Source organism: Xenopus laevis, chromosome 5S (genome assembly GCF_017654675.1).
Source record: "Xenopus laevis strain J_2021 chromosome 5S, Xenopus_laevis_v10.1, whole genome shotgun sequence".
Taxonomy (NCBI): Eukaryota; Metazoa; Chordata; class Amphibia; order Anura; family Pipidae; genus Xenopus; species Xenopus laevis.
In genome coordinates, this window is record NC_054380.1 from 29,289,473 (window position 1) to 29,309,779 (window position 20,307).

A 20,307-nucleotide genomic window follows, 5' to 3' on the forward strand; every position below is an offset into this window, starting at 1 on the left:
TCATTCTCGGGGATTTATTATTTTTTAGCTTGAACTCAAAATAATTCTCAAATTGTGCAAGGTGCCCTTAAAGGAGAAGGAAAGTAATTTACATTTGGGGCACCAAGTTAGGCACCCCCAAATCGTTGTATTTACTTAAGGTGGCCATACACTGAGAGATCCGCTCATTTGGCGATGTCGCCAAATGAGCGGATCTCTCCCCGATATGCCCACCTTGAGGTGGGCAATATCGGGCTGATCCGATCGTGGGCCCTATGGCCCAATGATCGGATCCTAACGAATAGCAATGGGCGGTCGGATCGCGGGACCGCATCAACGAATAGATGCGGCCGCGATCCGATGGGATTTTTCGTCCGATCCGATCGAGATCTGGCCGATCGGTGAAGCCCGTCGGGGGGCCCCATACATGGGCCAATAAGCTGTTGGCAGCTTTTATCGGCCCGTGTATGGCCACCTTTACCTGACAGCCAGCGAGTACCACAGAGCTATCCTCTTCTTCACTTTTCAAATTTCCCAGGGCAGATGCATGCGCAGTAGGACAAAATAGTCGGCTTTTTCATCAATAGACACTTGCTGGAATAACCCTGCTGATAGGATCACTGGCCCGGAATGTCAGTTAAGTAAATACAATCACTTGGGGGTGCCTAACTTTTGGCACCCCCAAGTATAAAGACACTTTCCTTCTCCTTTAAGGCCCTGACACATGTGACGTTGTGTCACCCGCTATTAGTCTCCTCCAGCACAGGCGACAAAACCTTCCTTCCCACCAACATTAATGCACCTCACCAGAAGGAAAAAAACATGTAATGTAGTAGCCCGAAGTTGCCTAGACTGTATCAGGGGTCTCAAACATCAATGATGAAATAACTGGAAAAGTCTCTTGAGTGAGTTTGAGGGGATCTCCACAAGTTTAACTGCACAATTTTCTTTTGTAGAAAAAAAACACCAACGATAATAATTGAAGAAAAACTGATGAATATCTAGAAATGTTTGAGGAAAAAGCCAAAGTGGACAAAATCTTTAGTTGACCTTTGATCAACTGGATACAATGTTACACTGTTATGTTAAACTGTTCTCCCCAGTCCCTATTTGCCAGGCTCATTGCCCAGAGTTTTTTCACTACTGCCTGCCTCTGGTTGGCCCCTTCATTGAATGACTACAAGAAACATCTTACAGAAGCCAGTAGGGCTGTGCTTTTGTTATTTTCACAGTCCTATCTACTTCTGTAAAGACCTTTGCCTCGTCTTCTGGGCGACAATCTCCCTGAACTGCCTCCTCGTGTCTTCCCATTCGTTATAAATGACAAGTCGCCTGCGCTAAAGCACACGTGGCGCGGCGTTTTCCAAAGTTGCCCGAAGTTTCCTCACGAGGCAACTTCTGGCGACTAAGGAAAACGAAGCGCCGCGTGTGTCATAACGCAGGCGACTTCTCATTACAGCCGGCGCAGGACAAGAGGAAGCGGTTCGGGGAGTTTAGTTTAGACCCCAAAGAAGAGGCGATTAGTCGCCTGGCCACTAAATCTCCCCGAATCGCCTTGTGTGGACTGACCCTTAAGGCACACTTTTTTCCACCCACCTGGCCCAATTTTATCTCCCCACCAAAGATTTTTTTTCTGATAGAACACTGGTTAGTCACTTATAGTGAACCACAGTGACACTTCCCACCACTTTTAGCTGACAGTTGTATCCAATAGGCATAAAATGAACCTACAGATTTAAAGGACCAGTAACATTAAAAAAAAATTAAAAAAATTAGTTAGTATACATTGAAAAAAAAAACACCAAGACAAATTAAACTTTAAAATCGCAAAGTCTTATTATTAAGAAATAACTTACCGAAACTCCTCTTCAGAAAGCGATTGGTTGATCCATCATGCGGCGCTCAATTTCTCCTCCCTGCCTTCCTTATAGGAGATAGCCAGGGAGGAGAAATCGAGCGCTGCACGATGGATCGTCGCCGTGTCGCCTTTTCTGAAGAGGAGCGGAAGCAGAGTTTCGGTAAGTTATTTCATAATAACAGCTTTGCAGTTTTAAAGTTTTATTTGTCTTGGTGGGTTTTTTTCGATGTATACTAACGATTTTTCTTTTAAACATTTTTGATGTTACTGGTCCTTTAACAAATGTCAGTTCTTATGAAACTAATGGAAGAACAAGGCACATGTAAGAGCAAATCCAAAGCTTCATAGCAAGTGAATAATCAATAAATGCACAAGAGCTGCCAATCCAGCCGCTTCAGCCAAAATATCCCATGGTACAAGTTTTTCCCTTTTTGTACTGTAGTAAGCCAAATAAAACAGCTATGGAATCTAAATTAATCCCAGTCTTCCCGTCTCCTATTCAGATGTGGAGACAATTACAGTTCCTGGTGTATACATGGAGGAAGAAGTACTGGTATAGGAAAGTGAATAGGAAAAATGTGTGACTTTTGTGTAAATTTTTTAACTGTATGTGCAGATACTGTCCTCTGCTTTCTATTAAAAGACCACTGATGGGCAGCCCTGTAACCCACAGAAAAATATGTTCATTGGGATCCTCAGAGTTGGAAGCTTATCAGTGGCGGAACTACCGGGGGAGCAGGGGGTGCGAGCAGGCCAGGGCCCGCACCCCCTCAGGGCCCCCCGGCAGCGCCGCAAGCCACTGAAACCCCAAGTAAAATCGGCCGTACGGAGGGGGGCGGGGCCCGGCTGCGCGTCACGCACCAGGGCCACCCCCCTCTAGGAACGCGACTGAAGCTTATTACCCCTTGTATGGGTGGGCAGAGTTCGGGAGTTATTTTGTGATCTGTCCACCAGTCACCCTTCACTCTTAAGCTGGCCATAGACGTGCAAATTTACCTTCATATCAGACGAACGATCATATGGTGCCACCTCCTGACCTGCCACTAACCATTCCGATCAAATAAAGTAGTAAAAGAACAGATCAGTCAATGTTCTGCCCCTGACAGCAATCGTACGAAAGTTATGTCCGACAAAAGCTAATGACAGTCTCCCACTGATATCGTCAGATCGGCAATACATGCAGAGATATTTTTAGAAATTTTCTAGCCTGTCCGATCATCTGAACAACCGATCACCGTGGCACAAAAAATGTCTGCCCGAAAATCACATGAAACAGGGATTCATACGATCAAATTTTTGGGTCTATGGCCAGCTTTACACATTCCTCACAGTAACAACTTCACCAAAACACCTACTCTCTAGACAAAGAAGAAAAATGCAAACGGTGAAAAATCTCCGGAAAAATATGGGGAAGTGACAAAACCACTAGTCACAGCACGTACTGTCCAAAACTAAAATACTCAATTTGTTTGTCTATGTTATAGGGACGGATGGTGAGGAACACACTGCAGCCATCACACAAATGATTTCACTTCCTTGTCCAAAATTCTGTTAGTTGATATGCAACTATCAGAAACATACACAAAAGCACTGAGATTACTTCCTGCATGCTAATTCACTAATAAACAGCATTCTAATAATTTTAAAAGAAAAATAACTACTGGTAAAATGTTTATTCTATAAGTAGAATCTGTTTGCAAAGTGTCCCTTTCATTAGAAATGCTAAATAGTATTCCGGAACTGTTTGTGGATTCTAAACCAGGATTAGGGTTCATTAGATATACAGTCATGAAGTTGTGCTTTTTAAATAGATTATTACAGTTGCCTCTAGCCTGGAAGTAATATATTATAGACTTGTATTATGCTATTTCAATTCAATCTGATATTAGCACTCCAAGATGAGTCAGCAAATGTATTGACAGTTTGTGGTAGTGATAGCTGATCCAGTGTCCCCCAATTTTAGGAAAGATTCCTCGCGACGCATGCGCCGAATGTCACGGAAATTGCCAAAGTGAAGACCCGAAGATTATAGAAGTGCTCGAAGATGGCGCACATGAACTCCAATGCCCTGAATCTGCACCAAGGGTTGCAGGATGTATGGTATGTTTGTCTGCACTGTGAATCCCAGGATCCCAGCGCTTATTTTTTAAAATGGCAATTTTCTATTTATGATTATCCAATGGCACATACTGCTAAAAAAGTATATTATTATGAAAATGGTTCATTTACATGAAGCAGGGTTTTACATATGAGCTGTTTCATGCAATATATTGTTCAGGGGGTATAGTTTTCCTTTAAGAGTACACCACCATTATATGTCATATTAAAACCAGTAAGTAGGGTTGCCACCCGGCCGGTATTTTACAGGCCTAGCGGGTAAAATACCTGCCAAGGCCGGGGCTGGTATAACAAATTTATAATGTATATTTATAATGTAGCTGCCAGTAAATTTGTAATACAATCAAAAGGAGCCCTCGGCCTGCCCCCAATCCCCTGCAATTTACCTTTTTTTTGCCTCTTCTAGCGTCCGCGGGTCTCCGTGGTGTGGCCCGCCCCTTTTGACGTCACGCCCGCCCCTTTTGACATCACGCCCCGCCCATTTGAGGCCCCGCCCCCCCAGCAGCCGGTAAATTTTTTTATAAAAGGTGGCAACCCTACCTGTAAGACTTGAATATGTAGCTGAGTGTAAAAACATTGTATTAGCATTAAAAAAAAAAGTATAAAAGCTCCTTTTAAGTGACACCACTTTTTACACACAGCATTTAACACCACTTTTCATGCCAGTAATTCTTGGATTTATCCCAGTGACTTTCATGTGTTATCATAGGTCTAGGGTGGTGTTAATTAATGATGCAGTTGTTCAACAATACAGCCTTGCACTAATGGGTCCTGGGTTTGATTCCAGCCAGGGCAATATCTGTATGTTCTCTGTATAGGTTTCCTCCAACAGAGATAGGAACTGGGGCAAGGACTTAAGGTGATCATAAACTGTAAGTTCCGCTTGTTACCCCTATATGCCAACCTAAGGTGGACGATATTGGGTTTTAATCCGATTGGTGGCCCTAGGGAAAAACAATCTGATTACATCAGCGGGTATACAAGCCATCGGAGTGAGGACTGCAACAAATAGCCAATGCAGACCCAGATCTGGTAAAATCCAATTTTTAGCCAGATATTTGTCTGGTGGGCCTGTTGGTGGTGGCAGATAAACTGCTAAATTGGTCTAAAGTGCCCGAATCAATGTCTATCTATCAATCTCAAACGTGCGCTTGAGAGCAGTGCACATAACAAAATGTGATGCGCACAAAGAGTGAAAACACCAAGGGGCTGATTGATCAAAGGTCAAGGTGAAATTCAATCTATTTTTTGTGTACTTCGACTAGGGAATAGTCCAAATTCGATTGAATTCGATTGATTGTACTGTCTCTTTAAAAATTCGAAGTTGACCATTCGCCATCTAAAACCTGCCGAATTGCTGTTTAAGCCTATAGGGGACTTCCAAGAACCTATTTGGAGTCAATTGGTGGACTTTTTTTGGGGGAAAAACTTCGAAACGTATTCGATTGAATGCGCTATTATTTCGAACGATCCGAATTTGGCCTATTCGGCCGAATACGGACCTATTCAATCGAAAACGGACCTATTCGTCCAAAAAAAAAACTTCAACTTAATTTCGGTTGGTCTTTTTGAATTCGAATTTCGAAGTTTTTCAATTCGAAATTCGACCCTTGATAAATATGCCCCCATATTAATTTCTGACCTGAGCACACAGTTTTTAAAAATTGCACACACAAGTATAAAATCTACGCACAGAAGTTTTTTTTTTGGCACACATTAGTCAAGAAGGAATTAGAGGCAACATTGGCCCGTATTATTATATGTGCCTGTGTATGGCACGTTTATGTGAATGTTGTTTGTGCCGCAGAATAGGTCAGTGATATATAAACAAAATATAATATAGTTATTGTAGGTGTTAGCCTGGCCATGGAAAAAACACAATTGCTAGCAGAGTAATATCCATAATAGTGCCCCATGAGCTTTCCAAACATTTATTTTACTGTAACTTTGACACCGTTTTAATACACTTAATACAATGCAAAAACTGAAGAAGTAATGAAAACAACCTTCTAGACTTTATCTGGATGTGTGTTGTTATTTTTGTTTCTAAGCTAGAGTTATGAGGGAGGCATGTTAAAAACAAAATGCATGTGCTTGGGGCACAACTTATTTTCCAATCCCCATAGAAAAAGAACTGAAATAATTTAGGGTTCATGCTCAGAGTTTTGGCGAATATGAGCTGCTCCACCTGTTCTGAAGCACATGTGGCTCAACAGATGGCCGGTTAAAGAGAAGGCAGGTGTTTAAACAACTGTTTGCCATTGGAAGACTCGGCATAAATACATGGACACAACATGGCAGATTTACTGAGTGAGAAAACAACTGCTTATTGATGGAATGTGGCTGGCTTCAAAAGGCCAAGGCCAAAGTTCTAGTGCATATGTTAAAAGGCACGTAAAGCTCAAACTAAACAGCCTGGTTTTATTAGCATTAGTGCCGCTGTTGTTTAATACTAATAGTTGTGCAGGGAGCTGATGCCCTCCACCCCAGGACATTTAGCTGAGCATGTTAAATTACCTGAAAGGTCAGTAGCGCTTGAATAGGGAGCTGTAACTTAAGAGGCATGGGGCCAAATGTGCTAATACCACTTATATAGGGCTATGTTTACCAGGGCTTTACTTACATGTGATACAGTATATAACAACAAAACCACAAGAATATGGCAAGAAAAGGTCTTTAGCACACTAAGAAATAATTAAAAGAACAGTAACACCAAAAATCAAAGTGTTTTAAAGGAACGACAATATAATGTAGTGTTGCCCTGCACTGGTAAAACTGGCGTGTTTACTTAAGAATCACTACTATAATTAATATAAACAAGCTGCTGTGTAGCCACGGGGGCAGCCATTCAAGCACAGGACACACAGTAGATAACAGATACTTTCTGAAGAATCCCATTGTATACTACCGAGCTTATCTGTTATCTGCTGTGTATCCTGTGCATTTTCTCCTTTTCAGCTTAGAATGGCTGCCCCCATGGCTACACAGTAGCTTGTTTATATAAACTATAGTTGCATTTCTGAAGCAAATACACCAGGGCAATACAACAGTACATTATGGTTTCATAACTTTAGAAGATTCCCATTTTTTTGGTTCCTTTAATTCCATGAAGTGGAAACATGCCAGACTGTCAAACACTATATACCTAAGAGTTTGCACTCTGTTAGTGTCTAATGTTAGTTATTAAAGTAAAATAAGTTAGTAAATAAGGAAATGAACCCCATTTATGAATACTGGCAGATTTATACCTGGGTAGTAACCCATGACAACCACCGACTTTGTGTCAACATTTTTGTTTGCAGCTGGCAGAAAAAGTCAGTTTCTTTGGGTTACTGTGCAGGTGCAAATTTGCCCAGCGTTCATAAATAAACCCCCTTTTGCCTTAAGGTGACTAAAGGTGGCCATACACGAGCAGATTTAAGTTGCCAATTTGTGTCCTTTAGACCAATTCAGCAGCTTATCTGCCCCTGTATGGAGACCTCTGACAGGATCCAAAAATTGGCAAATCTCGATTGGACAGACTTTATTTGTGTATCCCCTTCATTGTAATGCAATTGTAAAGCTGGCCATAGATGCAAAGATCCGATCGTACGAATCATCGTACGATCGGACTTTCCCATCTCCCGACCTGCCACTAACCATTCAGATCAAAGTCAGATTAGTTAAAGAACAGATCAGCAATGTTCTGCCCCTGACAGCAATTGTACGATATCTATGTCCAACCAAAGCTAGCGACAGTCTCCCACTGAAAATCGTACGATCGGCAATACACGCAGAGATATTATCGGCAGCCGACAGAAATCTTTTAACCTGTCCGATCGACCAAACGACGATCTCCGCCGGACGAAAAATGCCGGGACTCTCCACACACGGTTCGAAAATCGTACGAATCCTCGATTCATACAATCAGATCTTTGCGTCTATGGCCAGCTTAACAATCATCTACTATCAGGGGAAAGATTTGCTTGCTTGGTAACCTCTCCAAACAAGCAAATCTTACAGTGTGTGGCAACAGTACAGTTATTTTGGGCATAAAGAAACCCTGTACTCCACTGACCAAGTACAGACTTGCCTTTGCTTTGTGACCAAAACCCTTTTTTGGTGCCCCTTATATCACCTAGAAGTGCATACAAGGCTTTGTAATCAGCAGATATAATTCAAATAATTCAAATTCGCCCGGCAACAAATCTCCTCTTCTTCGGGAGACTAATCTCCCCAAACTGCCTTCCCCTGAGCTACAATGTAAATCGCTGGCGGGTCCACTCGGAGCACTTCGATTCCTTTTGAGGCAACTTTGGGCGACTTCGGAAAATGAAGCGATCCGAGTGCCATCCTGCTGGTGATTTACATTCTAGCCGGAGGGAAGGCAGGGGAGGCAGTTCGGGGAGATTAGTATCCCGGAAGAAAAGGAGATTTGTTGCTGGGTGACTAATCTCTCCAAATCTGAGCGTCTGCCCTTACCCTGATTAGTATTTTTAAAAACTGCTCATATTCACCTCCCAGCTACTCCAATTCAAGTGAACAGGAGATGTAAGAGGTGATCACAGAGGCTTTTAAGCAGGTTGAAATTTTCCAGACTGAAAAGTGTCTGTGACATTTGCCAAATATGTACTGAGGACAGGAGATAAGCACCCACCCCACATTTCAGTAGACATCAGTCTGGGCTTCCAAGTGTGTCTATAAATGTAGATAAACCATTATCTCATTCAGACTACTCTAATGGGCTTCAAAGAATACATAGAACAGCAAATATGGATTCCGCCTCCCCAAGTCTCTCCTTAATTGGTTCTCCACCCATACATTACTTTTGGTCCCATTCAATGGTGTTTTTGCCTCTGCCCAGGGGCGTAACTACAGAGGAAGCAGACCCTGTGGCTGCAGGGGGGCCCAGGAGGTACAGGGGGCCCCATGAGGCTCTCATTGATGAGCAATTTGAACATATATAGGTAAAACAGGACAAACACTGGATATGTTGGGGGCCCTAAAATGAATTTGCTGTGGGGCCCAGCAACATCTAGTTACGCCACTGCCTCTGCCCAAACAGTATTGTGTTGGAGCTGGTTTCCGCGTGTGAGTCAGAGATATTCAGTGATTAAAATAAGAATGGTTTAAAAGTGTTGTTATGAATGGTAATGCTATATCATTCATTCAATCACTGGGCCTATTTATCCAGAAAGTTAATATGTTTCAATGTAGATCTAGATTAAAGATAAAATCTTGAAAGTTTTGCAATTGAATATCATCTGAGAGTTCTCGCATTCACTGAGGATTACTATGGAACCCGATTAGCTCACAGGAGGAAATGTTTCTCTAACCCGCTAGTGACTGCTTGATCTCTTTCACCATATTCCAGTAAAAACAAACAACCATTACATTAAAAATAAATTCAATCAGATTATATATAACAATGCTTAATTGACAGGTATGGAATCCGTTATCTGGAAACCCGTTATCCAGAAAGTTCCAAATTACCAGGCCATCTCCTATAGACTCAAATTTTATCCAAATAATTAAAATTTTTAAAAATGATTTCCTTTTTCTCTGTAATAATAAAACAGTACCTTGTAATTGATCCAAACGAAGATATAATTAATTCTTATTGGAAGCCAGACAATTATGTTTATTTCATGTTTACATAATTTCCTAGTAGATAAGGTAGATAAATAAGGTATGAAGATCCAAATTATGGAAAAATCCATTATTCAGAAAACCCCAGGTTGTGAGCATTATGGATAACAGGTCCCATACCTGTATATGATTATTATGACAGTATAACATTTAAAGGTACATGCATGCTACTTGTTGTTGTGACACATGGTGTGTGGAAAGGTACATGGGGGCAAATTCACTAAGATGCGAAGTTGCGCCAGGCACAACTTCGCCGCACTTCGCCGCACTTCGCCAGGCGTAGTTTCGCCAGGGCTCCGCAAATTCACTAAAATCCGAAGTTGCGCACAGGGGTAGCGTAAGGTTGCGAAGTTGCGCTAGCGTTGATTCGCTATATAAAGCAAAGTTACGCTAGCGAAGGCTAATTTGCATTCGGCGCGAAATTCAAATTTCAATGGAGGACCACGTATCTGCACTACAAATGCCTAGAAAACCTTCAAATCTGCAAATAAAAATTTTATTTTGCCCTACACATGTGCCCACTGTCTAGGTAAGTTGCCATGAGTCAGGAAATGTAGGGGGGAGGAAGGGGAGCCCCAAAAGATTTTCGATCTTTTTCAGCCTATCAGCCATCATGTAGAAAACACGCCAGCGTTTTTTTGGGACTTAGAAAAAAAATTGACTTTTTTTTAAACAATCCCTATCTACTCTATTGCGCTTCGCCAGGTCTGAGGTGGCGAAGGAAGTCTAGCGTAAAAGGTAGCGTTCAGTACACTGCGCGCGTTAGTGAATTTGCGTAGTTACGTCGCTAGCGAAACTTCGCCTGGCGTAAGGTTGCGAAGTAACACTAGCGAAACTACGCCAGCGTTCGTTAGTGAATTTGCGCAGTAGCGAAAATGCCAAACGCTAGCGAATTAACGCTAGCGTTCGGCGCTTCGCATCTTAGTGAATTTGCCCCATGGAATAGAACATGTAAGATGCTCAGTTGGAAAGGAAGGGTAGAGTAACTGCAGGGAGTCTTGTTATTGCAACAAAACAGGGATGGACACTCTCTACTGCTGCTGAATTACAAATCCCACCATTCCCTGAGAGCCTTAGGCTTTACATGGATGCTTTGAGATGGAACTGAACAATATAAGTCAAACAGAATGTATGTTGTAAACGGAGAAAAGGTTAATTTGCACTATAATTGTGTTAAAGAAGCCCATGTGTACATAATAGAAGGAAAGAAATGATGTGTTTCATTTGACAGAGGACTCAGAGCAGCATTACTTTGAGGGTTTACTAGTGTATTTATATAGACCTTTCTCACAAAGCTTACTTAATTTTAGCCTTTCCTTCTCCTTTAAAGGAGAACTAAACCCCCCCGTAATCAATAATCCCCATCCCCTTCCATCAATTGGCCCCCCTCGCTATCCCTCCTTAGCGAGGGGGGCCATCTTCTGTATGTTCTGGTTCCTCGCGGAAGTGAGCACGGGACAGAGCTTTTTCACGCATGCGCAGTTTGGACCATTCTGGTATTCGTGCCTACTGTGCACGCGCAGAAAGCTCCGAAGATTGCCGAAGGAAAAGAAGAGTATCCGAAGATACAGAATTATGGCGCCGGAGAGCTCCACTGCGCTACTCTGCATGAATGTGCCAAGGTACATGACAGGGACACTTTTTCCATTGAGTTACTAAGGAGGGATAAAGCATTGAAGGGGGGCAATGGATGGAAGGGGATGGGGATTTTTGATTAACGGGGGGGTTAGTTCTCCTTTAAAGGGGTTGTTCACTTTCCAAACACTTTTTTCAGTTCAGTGGTTTTCAGATTATTCACTAGAAACATAACTGCTTTCCATCTTTTATTTTTTACCGTTTTCCCAAAATGTAAAGGTTAATGTTCGTGTCTCTGGTGTTTGAGTCTGGCAGTTTAGTGATCCAGGAGCAGATTCTGAACTGTCACAATTTGCTAAATTTAGTTGATGCAATTTGTTGGTTCCCTAGTTAACCCTAAAAAAACCAGTACGATCCCAGTCAATCTGCAGCACTGGTACAGTATATTCATCTCATATTAATCTTACAGGATGTTGTGGCTTGGGCCATTGGTAAAACACAAGGAATATCTGTACGGGTATAGGATCTGTTATCCGGAAACACGTTATCCAGAAAGTTCTGAATTACAGAAAGGCCGTCTCCCATAGACTCCATTATGATCAAATCATTCAAATTTTTAAAAACGATTTCCTTTTTCTCTGTAATAATACAACAGTACTTTGTACTTGATCCCAACTAAGATATAATTAATCCTTATTGGAAGCAGAACCAGCCTATTGGGTTTATTTAATGTTTACATGATGTTCTAGTAGACTTAAGGTATGAAGTTCTAAATTATGGAAAGACCAATTATCCGGAAAGCCCCAGGTCCCGAGCATTCTGGATAATAGGTCCCATACCTGTACTGCGCTCAGACCTGTATGTATGTATATTATTTTGTATGGATTTTGGGCTATGGCCATATGGAATTTAGACCACTCTAACCACTTGAAGATTCATGCAATGATGTATAGAGGCTGCAGCTCACACCAAATGGTGCAATGCAAATGTAACATTCCAATAATTAAGGAAAATCCCCACACAATCCAGCTGAGCTTATACACATTCTTTTTAATTATATAAGAATGTTGGTCATGACCTGGAAACTTAGCATATTTTAGCTCCTTGCCAAGGAGGTGCCAGAGTGTGTTCAGTCACATTTATGCTGCTATAATTATTTCCAACTACTTTTTCACAATGATTGGGTTTTTCACAATGATTGGGTTAGGGACCAGATGGGGCCCCAAACCAATATAAATATTAAATAATGAGATGGTCAAGATAGGGTAGCAAGGCTCATGGAGTCCTGCGTGGAACCAATTTTTGAGATCCCACCGAACCAACAGCCTGACCCACAATCCGCATGTTTATCAGCTTGGATCCGCTACCCAACCCAGCCCACAATTGCCTTATCTGCAACCCACCTACCACCATTAAACAGGAAGTGCTGTTGCTGCAATCCGAAGTGGCATCATCAGAAGTATAAAATTAGAAATATAGATGAGACCCGTGACCCGCAGGCCTGCATCTATAACTGCAACCAAAAATATTACCCTCATCCAGCAGGGTACCAGCCTTTTTTGCAGGTACCCGACCCACTGCAGGTCTCTAGCCCCTGGACATGGGGTCAGAGTCCACCCAAATATGAAGGAAGCCCAAGGAAAGCCCCCTGCTGTTATTTCCCCCCAATCACTCGCTGATGGACAGGAACAGAATTACAGAAGTCAGAAGAGGCTTGTGCCTAGGGTCCTGGATGGGTGGCCAAATCAGGCCCAGATCCCCTCCTTTGCTCATTGGTGGATCTGCCAGTGTATGACCACTAGGTCATCAGCACTGCCAGGTGATGTATATGATTGTGGACATTAACTAAAAGGGAAACGCCACAAAATCACAACTTAAAGGGCATCTATCACAGCCAAAATCAAACACATATTAACAATCTGGCCAGTACACCATAAACACGTTTAATCAAACTACATATATAGTTTTTTGAAAAAAACTGCAGGTTTTAAAAAATCCCTTACTTTGTCAAATGGGTTCTTTCACTGAGGGAGGCCATCAGGGCTGGACTGAGAGTCAACATTGGCCCTGGCATTTCAGGTACAAAGAGACCCAATCAGCCTACACAGAGGCCCAAACAGTCCCCACCAGCCCACTAAATACTGACTTTCTATGGCACTTTATAGCAGCCCCTCTGGCATTTGCCAGAACCCACAGATTGCCAGTCCGGGCCTGGAGGCCATACTGAGACTATAACAGAGACTATAATATGCAAATTTCAGGAGCATGCTCAGATTGTAACACTGCTTTGAGTATTCTACCCAGAATTGTTTTAGTAAACTCCTCCACTAGAAGTATCAGGAGATTTCCCTATCTTGTCCCCTGCTGGTAAAGTCATTATGCAAATGAAGGGCACACACTAACAACTTCCAGCAGATGGCAGCACTACTGAACAGCAGCTAACACACAGGTTTGGCTGATTTGAAAATAGCTTAGAATTTCAACTGAGCATGTGCGAGATTTCAGAGCTACAGTTGGCTGGGAAGATACAAGTAGGAGGAGCCAGTGAAATCCAAGATGGCTGCCTCACCTAGAACTGCAGTGGAGATAGGGGAGATCTTGCAGAAGGTATAGTGAGCTGATCATTTACATTTTACAAACAATTCTAACTGTTTTAAAAATCAGATTTCTTGAACTTTGAAATAGTGTATTTACTTAAGAAATTATTTTATTTATGATTGCTGCCCTTTAAGCTTTTTGAAAAGTAAACATAATTTCAAGCAACTTTGCAATATATATCAATTAAAAAATATGCAGACTTTTCATGATTTTTAATAGTTTCTGACAGTTCCTTAAGCCTAGCCCCCTGCTCTCCTGCTGATCTCTCTGACTACTTTGCTGAGCTGGCTGACTACTGTTACTTTGTATCGGCAGCCATCTGTCCTCAGCCTGCATCCTCCAATCCCACAATTCCCTGCACATGTGATTTCAATAAGAAATGGAACATCACAGTGCAATGCATGGTGGGTTATGTAGTTCCTGCATCCTGTCTGTAAGCTGTGGAGAAGTTGTTACAATTTGTAACATCAGTGTTTAGTCCCTCCTTCCCTGCCAGGATTTCAGATGATGCAGAAAGAGAACTGTTAAACAGCTGGATTTCAGAATAGAAAATGGATGCATGTGGAGTGTTTTGGGGTGATAACTGCATCATTCGGCAATGCCACATTCCCAGATGGAAAACAGTAATGTAACTAGGGGCATATGGGCCCCAGTCTGAAACTCACCCCACCCCATGTGATATAAATTTCTTAAAGGAATTGTTCAGTGTAAAAATAAAAACTGGGTAAATAGATAGGCTGTGCAAAATAAATAATGTTTCTAATATAGTTAGTTAGACAAAAATGTAATGTATAAAGGCTGGAGTGACTGGATGTCTAACATAATAGCCAGAACACTACTTCCTGCTTTTCAGCTCTGGTTACCTTGGTTACCAGGCAGTAACCAATCAGAGACTTGAGGGGGGTCCACATAGATCATATCTGTTGCTTTTGGATCTGAGCTGCATGCTAAAGACCCCCATACACGGGCCGCTAAAAGCTTATCGGCACATGTGTAGAGCCCGTCCGACTGGCTTTCCCGAGCAATATCTGGCCGAAAGTCGGCCAGATGCCGATCGGGCAGGATAGAGCTGAAAAGCAGGAAGTAGTGTTCTGGCTATTATGTTACACATCCAGTCACTCCAGCCTTTATATATTACATTTTTGGCTAACTAACTATATTAGAAACATATTTTATTTTGCACAGCCTATCTATTTATCCAGCTTTTATTTTTACACTGAACTGTTCCTTTAAGCCCTGTGTATATACTGTAAGTATGAAAGCATGGAATATTGTGCCGATGGGCTCCTAAGGCTGCACTGGAAAAAAAAACGTATTTTATTATTGATTGTATGGGAAAATATCATGACATTCTTAGGCTTTTTTTGTTTTTGCTTTACTGGATGGACACAGCCTCTGGAGCCTGAATATTCATTTAAACATTCCAGATCCTCCTGTCTAGCTTTACTTCTTGACACATTAAAGGGACAGTTACAGTTATAGGGCACCTTTTCAACAAATGACAAAAAAGGCAAACTACCAATCAAAAAGCCGTAGTGTTATTGGAAAAATACTAACAGTCAATATAATAGCAGCCAATCCCCTGCAGTGAAATTTCACTTACATGGGCAAGTCCCACGCTAATGTCACATGTAACATTTTGACCACCGGTGACTTCCTGCAGAAAGCAGCGACAGACAAAAACCTCAGTCCCACTTTCTATACTAATCTATAGGAAAAGGAACACGAGTAATTTTAACAGCCAACCCTCTTACTCTTATTTTTACAGTATATACTGTATAGCATATATGCAAAATACCACAATGCTTATTTCACAACCTATAGCCACAAGGGTTCATTGTTTGTATATACACCAGCATAGAAAAGCAGATCTGTTGCCTTCTGCACAGTGAATGTGTGCCAGGCATGTGGTCAGCATGTTGGTGAACACACAGGTTTTGTGCCATAAACCATTAATGAAAACCCATTAGCAACAAATCCCGCCCAACTTTCATGACACATTGTTAAGATGAAATATTGCACATGACATCAACCAAATTATGTGAGTGTGGCTTACAGACTCTATTGGCTGCTATAATCATGCAATTGCATTTTAAAGGGGAACTATCTCGAAAATTAAGATTTAATATTAGCTTCAGCATACTGAAATAAGATACTTTTGAAATACAATCAATTAAAAATTCTGTAAAGTTTTTGAAATAATCAAGTTTATCTTCATTATTTCTCTCTCAGCATCTGTTTCTCTTTATTCTGTCTTCATTCAGGAGTTGGGTGTCAGATGAATGACCCAGTATATCTTATAGGAGGCTCCTTTTGCCTAGAAGATGTATTAGAGCTCACTCTATTAAAATCACCAGACATCATGTCTCTCTACATGCAGAATTTTCTCTAAAGGCAGTTTTGTTGGATTTTTAACTGGAATCAGTTATTTGAGTGAGCTCTAATTCATCTGCAAGGAAAGGGAGCACCCCTTATAAGATATATTGGATCATAGTGAATATATACCTGATTATTTCAGAAACAATGCAGACTTTTCAATTGATTGTATTTAGAAAGTTTCTTATTTCAATGTGAAGAAGTTTATATTAAATTTTCATTTTAGCAATACTTCCCCTTTAAAGAATATCACATGCTCTGTGTGTTGGATCACAATGCAATGGGTTTATTACCTCTGGCAAGGTTTGACAGAGGCATGAATATCAGCAGATATGTACAGTATACTCACATGATCCACTGCCATACCTCTAACTGTCACAATGATATCACTGAGGTGACGTTACCATTATAGTTACCATTATAGTGGTGCTGCCCAGGGCACGAGATGGAATCTATCTTGGGTGACCATATAAACAGTACAGCTATTCTACTTGGCTGAATTATACTATTCGCACAAGGTGCCTTAATTATTCTTTCATAAACTGTTTTATCTTTATTTATATTGTAGTACAGAACACTTTGTACAACATGGTGCTTTACATAAGCGCAGGCTGTGACTCTTAACCAAGAACTGAGTACATTCTGCCACAGTATTCATTTTCACTTGTCAAACAGGCTGAGAACGTCCTTTGTACTCCAAGAATTCAGCAAATCTTACAGACTGTGTACAAGGGAACTGCCTAAAGCAAAGGGCACAGCACAAAAAGTTACAGGTATGGGATCTATTATCCTGAAAACCCATTATACAGAAAGCTCTGAATTACAGGAATGGCATTTTCCCTAGACTTCTATATGTTTTTAAAAGACTTAAGTAATGGCACTCCAAGTTACAGACCCCTTATCCAGACAACCCCAGGCCCTAAGCATTCCGACCTGTATTACAGCTCATTTCATAATCCAAAAAAGCTGTCAAACTTCAATAGATACAAATACCAACTTTCAGGATTACAGATGATCTGTTTTTTTACATATGATATTTGACTTGCTAGGGGGTGACACATGGGAAAAAGGAATCCTTTTGATCTTTGTGCTTTTTTGGCACTTGCCGCCAGCAGGGGAACTATCGCAAAAATAAAAAATGTAATATAAGCTTCAGCATACTGAAATAAGAAGTTTTTTTCTGAATATAAGCAATTAAAAATTCTGTACCGTTTCTGAAATAATCAAGTTTATATTCACTATCCCTCTCTCAGCCTCTGTTTCTCTCCATTCTGTCTTCATGCAGCAGTTGGGTCAGATAATCTTTGACAGTTAGATCCAATATATCTTATAGGGGGGCTCCTTTTGCCTAGAAGATGTATTAGAGCTCACTCTATTAAACTCACCAGACATCATGTCTCTCTACATGAAGAATTTGTGCAAAAGGCAGTAATTTTGTTTTTACAGGAATCAGTTATTTGAGTGAGCTCTGATACATCTGCTAGAAGAGGAAGCCCCCCCCATAAGATATTTTGGATCTAACAGTCATTGACTATCTGACACCCAACTCCTTCATGAAGACAGAATGAAGAGAAACAGATGCTGAGAGAGGAATAGTGAATATAAACGTGATTATTTCAGAAACAGTACAGAATATTTAATTGATTGTATTTAGAAAGTTTCTTATTTCAGTATGATGCATCTTATATTATTAATTTTCATTTTCGCGATAGTTCCCCTTTAATGTTACCTCAATGCCATATTCCCAACAGTTCAGCCTTAACTGGGTGCAGCCATTTACAGAAGCCCATGCAATCTGTCCTTGCACCGGTATACAGGGCCGCCATTCGAAATCACGGGGCCCAATACAACAACATTTTCGAGGCCCCGCCCACCCTGGCGCCCATGCCCCACCCCTGATCCCACCCACTCCACATCACAATTAAAAGACCACACAGACATCAATGCTAAAAAAGTAACCCCCACACACACATTGATGGTCAAGGCCCCTCTTATAAGGTAAACAAAAAAAACATTGGCGCTAGGGCCCTCCTTACAAGTTAAAAAAAATTGGGGCCCCAAAAGTAATTTTTAAAAAAAACCTTTGCGCCAGGGCCCCCTTACAAGTTAAAAAAAATTGGTGCCCCATAAAATATTTTTTTTAAAAAATTGGTGGCAGGGGCCTATAGATTATAGGTTTCTTTTCGCGCTTCAGGACTTCAGTGTCGGCTCCTTTCGTGACTTCGGGTCTTTCCGCCGCTTAGGACTTCGTATGTTTGGCACTTCTGCATTAGGCTGTTCGGGACAAGCAGAGGCACGGCTGCGGAGCGGTCAAGGGGCGCCTGGCTCTTTGAAAAGTGCAGCACTGCCGGGCCCCCCTTCAGCCCCGGGACACTTGTCCCCCCTCTCCCCCCCTGATGGCGGCCCTGCCGGTATATAACTGACTGTAACAGCACCTGAAATTGCTTTTACCTGGTCTTCTTTAACAGGAACTTTGATTTCAGGATTCTCTGACAGTTTCCTCTCTATTTGATTTTTGATATTTCTGTAAAGCTGAAGCATTCCCCCATTTGCTATACAAGTGAGCGTCTCACTTCTCCAAAACAGACAGGGGGGCTCCTAGAAGCCTCTGTCTATAGAAAGGCTGAAAGAATTGTTCCTGTAAAGACCTGCTAAATGAACAGAAAGCATATGACCCGGTCTGACCCTATAGTATTCACGAGATTATGTTCCATACACCGCTGCATTACTTATTGTGGTGCATCTACATATACATTTCTTTTGTTTTCTAATGTGTCCCATGAATGGCTCAGCAGCAGGCTGACAGAAGAAAGGGAAGGGAGGAGTGGGACACCACTATCTCCTGCAGTTCATTCCCTTATTCACACAGGCACGTGTGCTTTTAAGCTCCTTGGGAAGGGAATAAAATAAATTAGTGCCTATGCAGCGCTGGATATGTCTAATATGAATAAGAAATTGCCAGGTTTCCACCTGCCAGAAAGTGCTCAGTAGTAGAAATGAGTCAGCACATCTTTTCCAGCACAAACTGCTCCCAAAGCCGGAGAACAAGGGGCCCAGCACTCTCCCAGCGACAGGTTCCTCACTCACACAATTATGTCGCTTCCAAACGTCAACAAAGGACTGCAGAGATTCAGTTTAGGGACATGCCACTGAAAACACCTTAGACTACAAATCCCAGCCTGCACCCAGAAGCAGCAGCAGCCTTATGGGAGTTGTAGTTTCATAACAGCTGGAATGCTAAGGTTTTGCCTTGCCCAGTGGGTGACTGGGAGAGTGTGTGCTCAGTGACTGCTTCTGCTTTAACCCTTACCTTTCAGTGTGGTGAGGAGGAAGAAGAGACGTCCTAATCCCAGGGAAAGAGCAGCGAATGACGGTGCCTTCAGTCCAGCCAGTCACTTGCCTGTCTCCCTCCAGAATGAAACTCCACTCTCCCCTAGAGACATCCACATTCACTCAAGTCTCCTCTGCTCTGAACAACTGCTCCCAAAACACATGCGCAGCAACCCCCCTGCCCCTCCCTCCCACATCACTGTGACTCCTCAAACCCCCAGGCACCAGCAGAACAATGACAAGCAGGGAGGCCACCTCCTGCCTGGGAAAAAGCAAACTTTGCCCTTCTTAAGTTCTCCCGTCACGTGTTCTGGAATCTTTTATTCCTATTCTTCCTGGGATGGAGGGAGAGTCTTCTTTTCCCACTGGGATTGGGTTACTGTCTCTAAGCACCTCTGCAGAGTGTCAGGGCATGGGCTGGATGAGAGAACTTCCAATTCATTAATAAAACTGCTCTAGAATTACACACAGTTGTTAATTAAGGTGACAAAACGCTACAAATCTCCCCATATGCCAGTACCCTGGGATTTACTTGTGGTACAGCAGAGTTTTGAGACAATATACCATTTCCTTGAGAATTTTAATTAATTATAGTTTATATTCTGCAGACTTAAGTGGTTGCTAGAGTGTAATTACCCTAGCAACAAGCAGCAATTGGAAAATGAAAACCATAAATTGAATATAGTCTGGAATAAAAGATCAGCAATTCAGATTATGACTAGCGATACAACTGAAGCCTCACAGTCCATTCATTTTTAGGGTGGTGGCACACGTGAAGATTCAGGGAGATTAGTCGCCCAGCGACAAATCTTTTCTTCGGGCGACTAATCCCAAGAGTACGAATC

At 41.9% G+C, this 20,307-nt stretch overlaps 1 protein-coding gene across 4 annotated transcripts in view; it reads right to left on the reverse strand.

Annotated features, from left to right (window-relative positions):
• The window catches only part of rin2.S (Ras and Rab interactor 2 S homeolog), a 100,305-nt gene extending 80,688 nt beyond the window's left edge, over positions 1-19,617 (reverse strand). For 2 of the 4 annotated variants that reach the window (XM_041564351.1, XM_018265106.2), the window contains exon 1: positions 19,443-19,617. The gene's annotated coding sequence lies outside the window, so the exon portion shown is untranslated. The remainder of the gene's footprint in view (positions 1-19,442) is intronic. The other 2 variants (XM_018265105.2, XM_018265104.2) reach the window with 1 other exon arrangement.
• Positions 19,618-20,307: the final 690 nt, after the last annotated feature.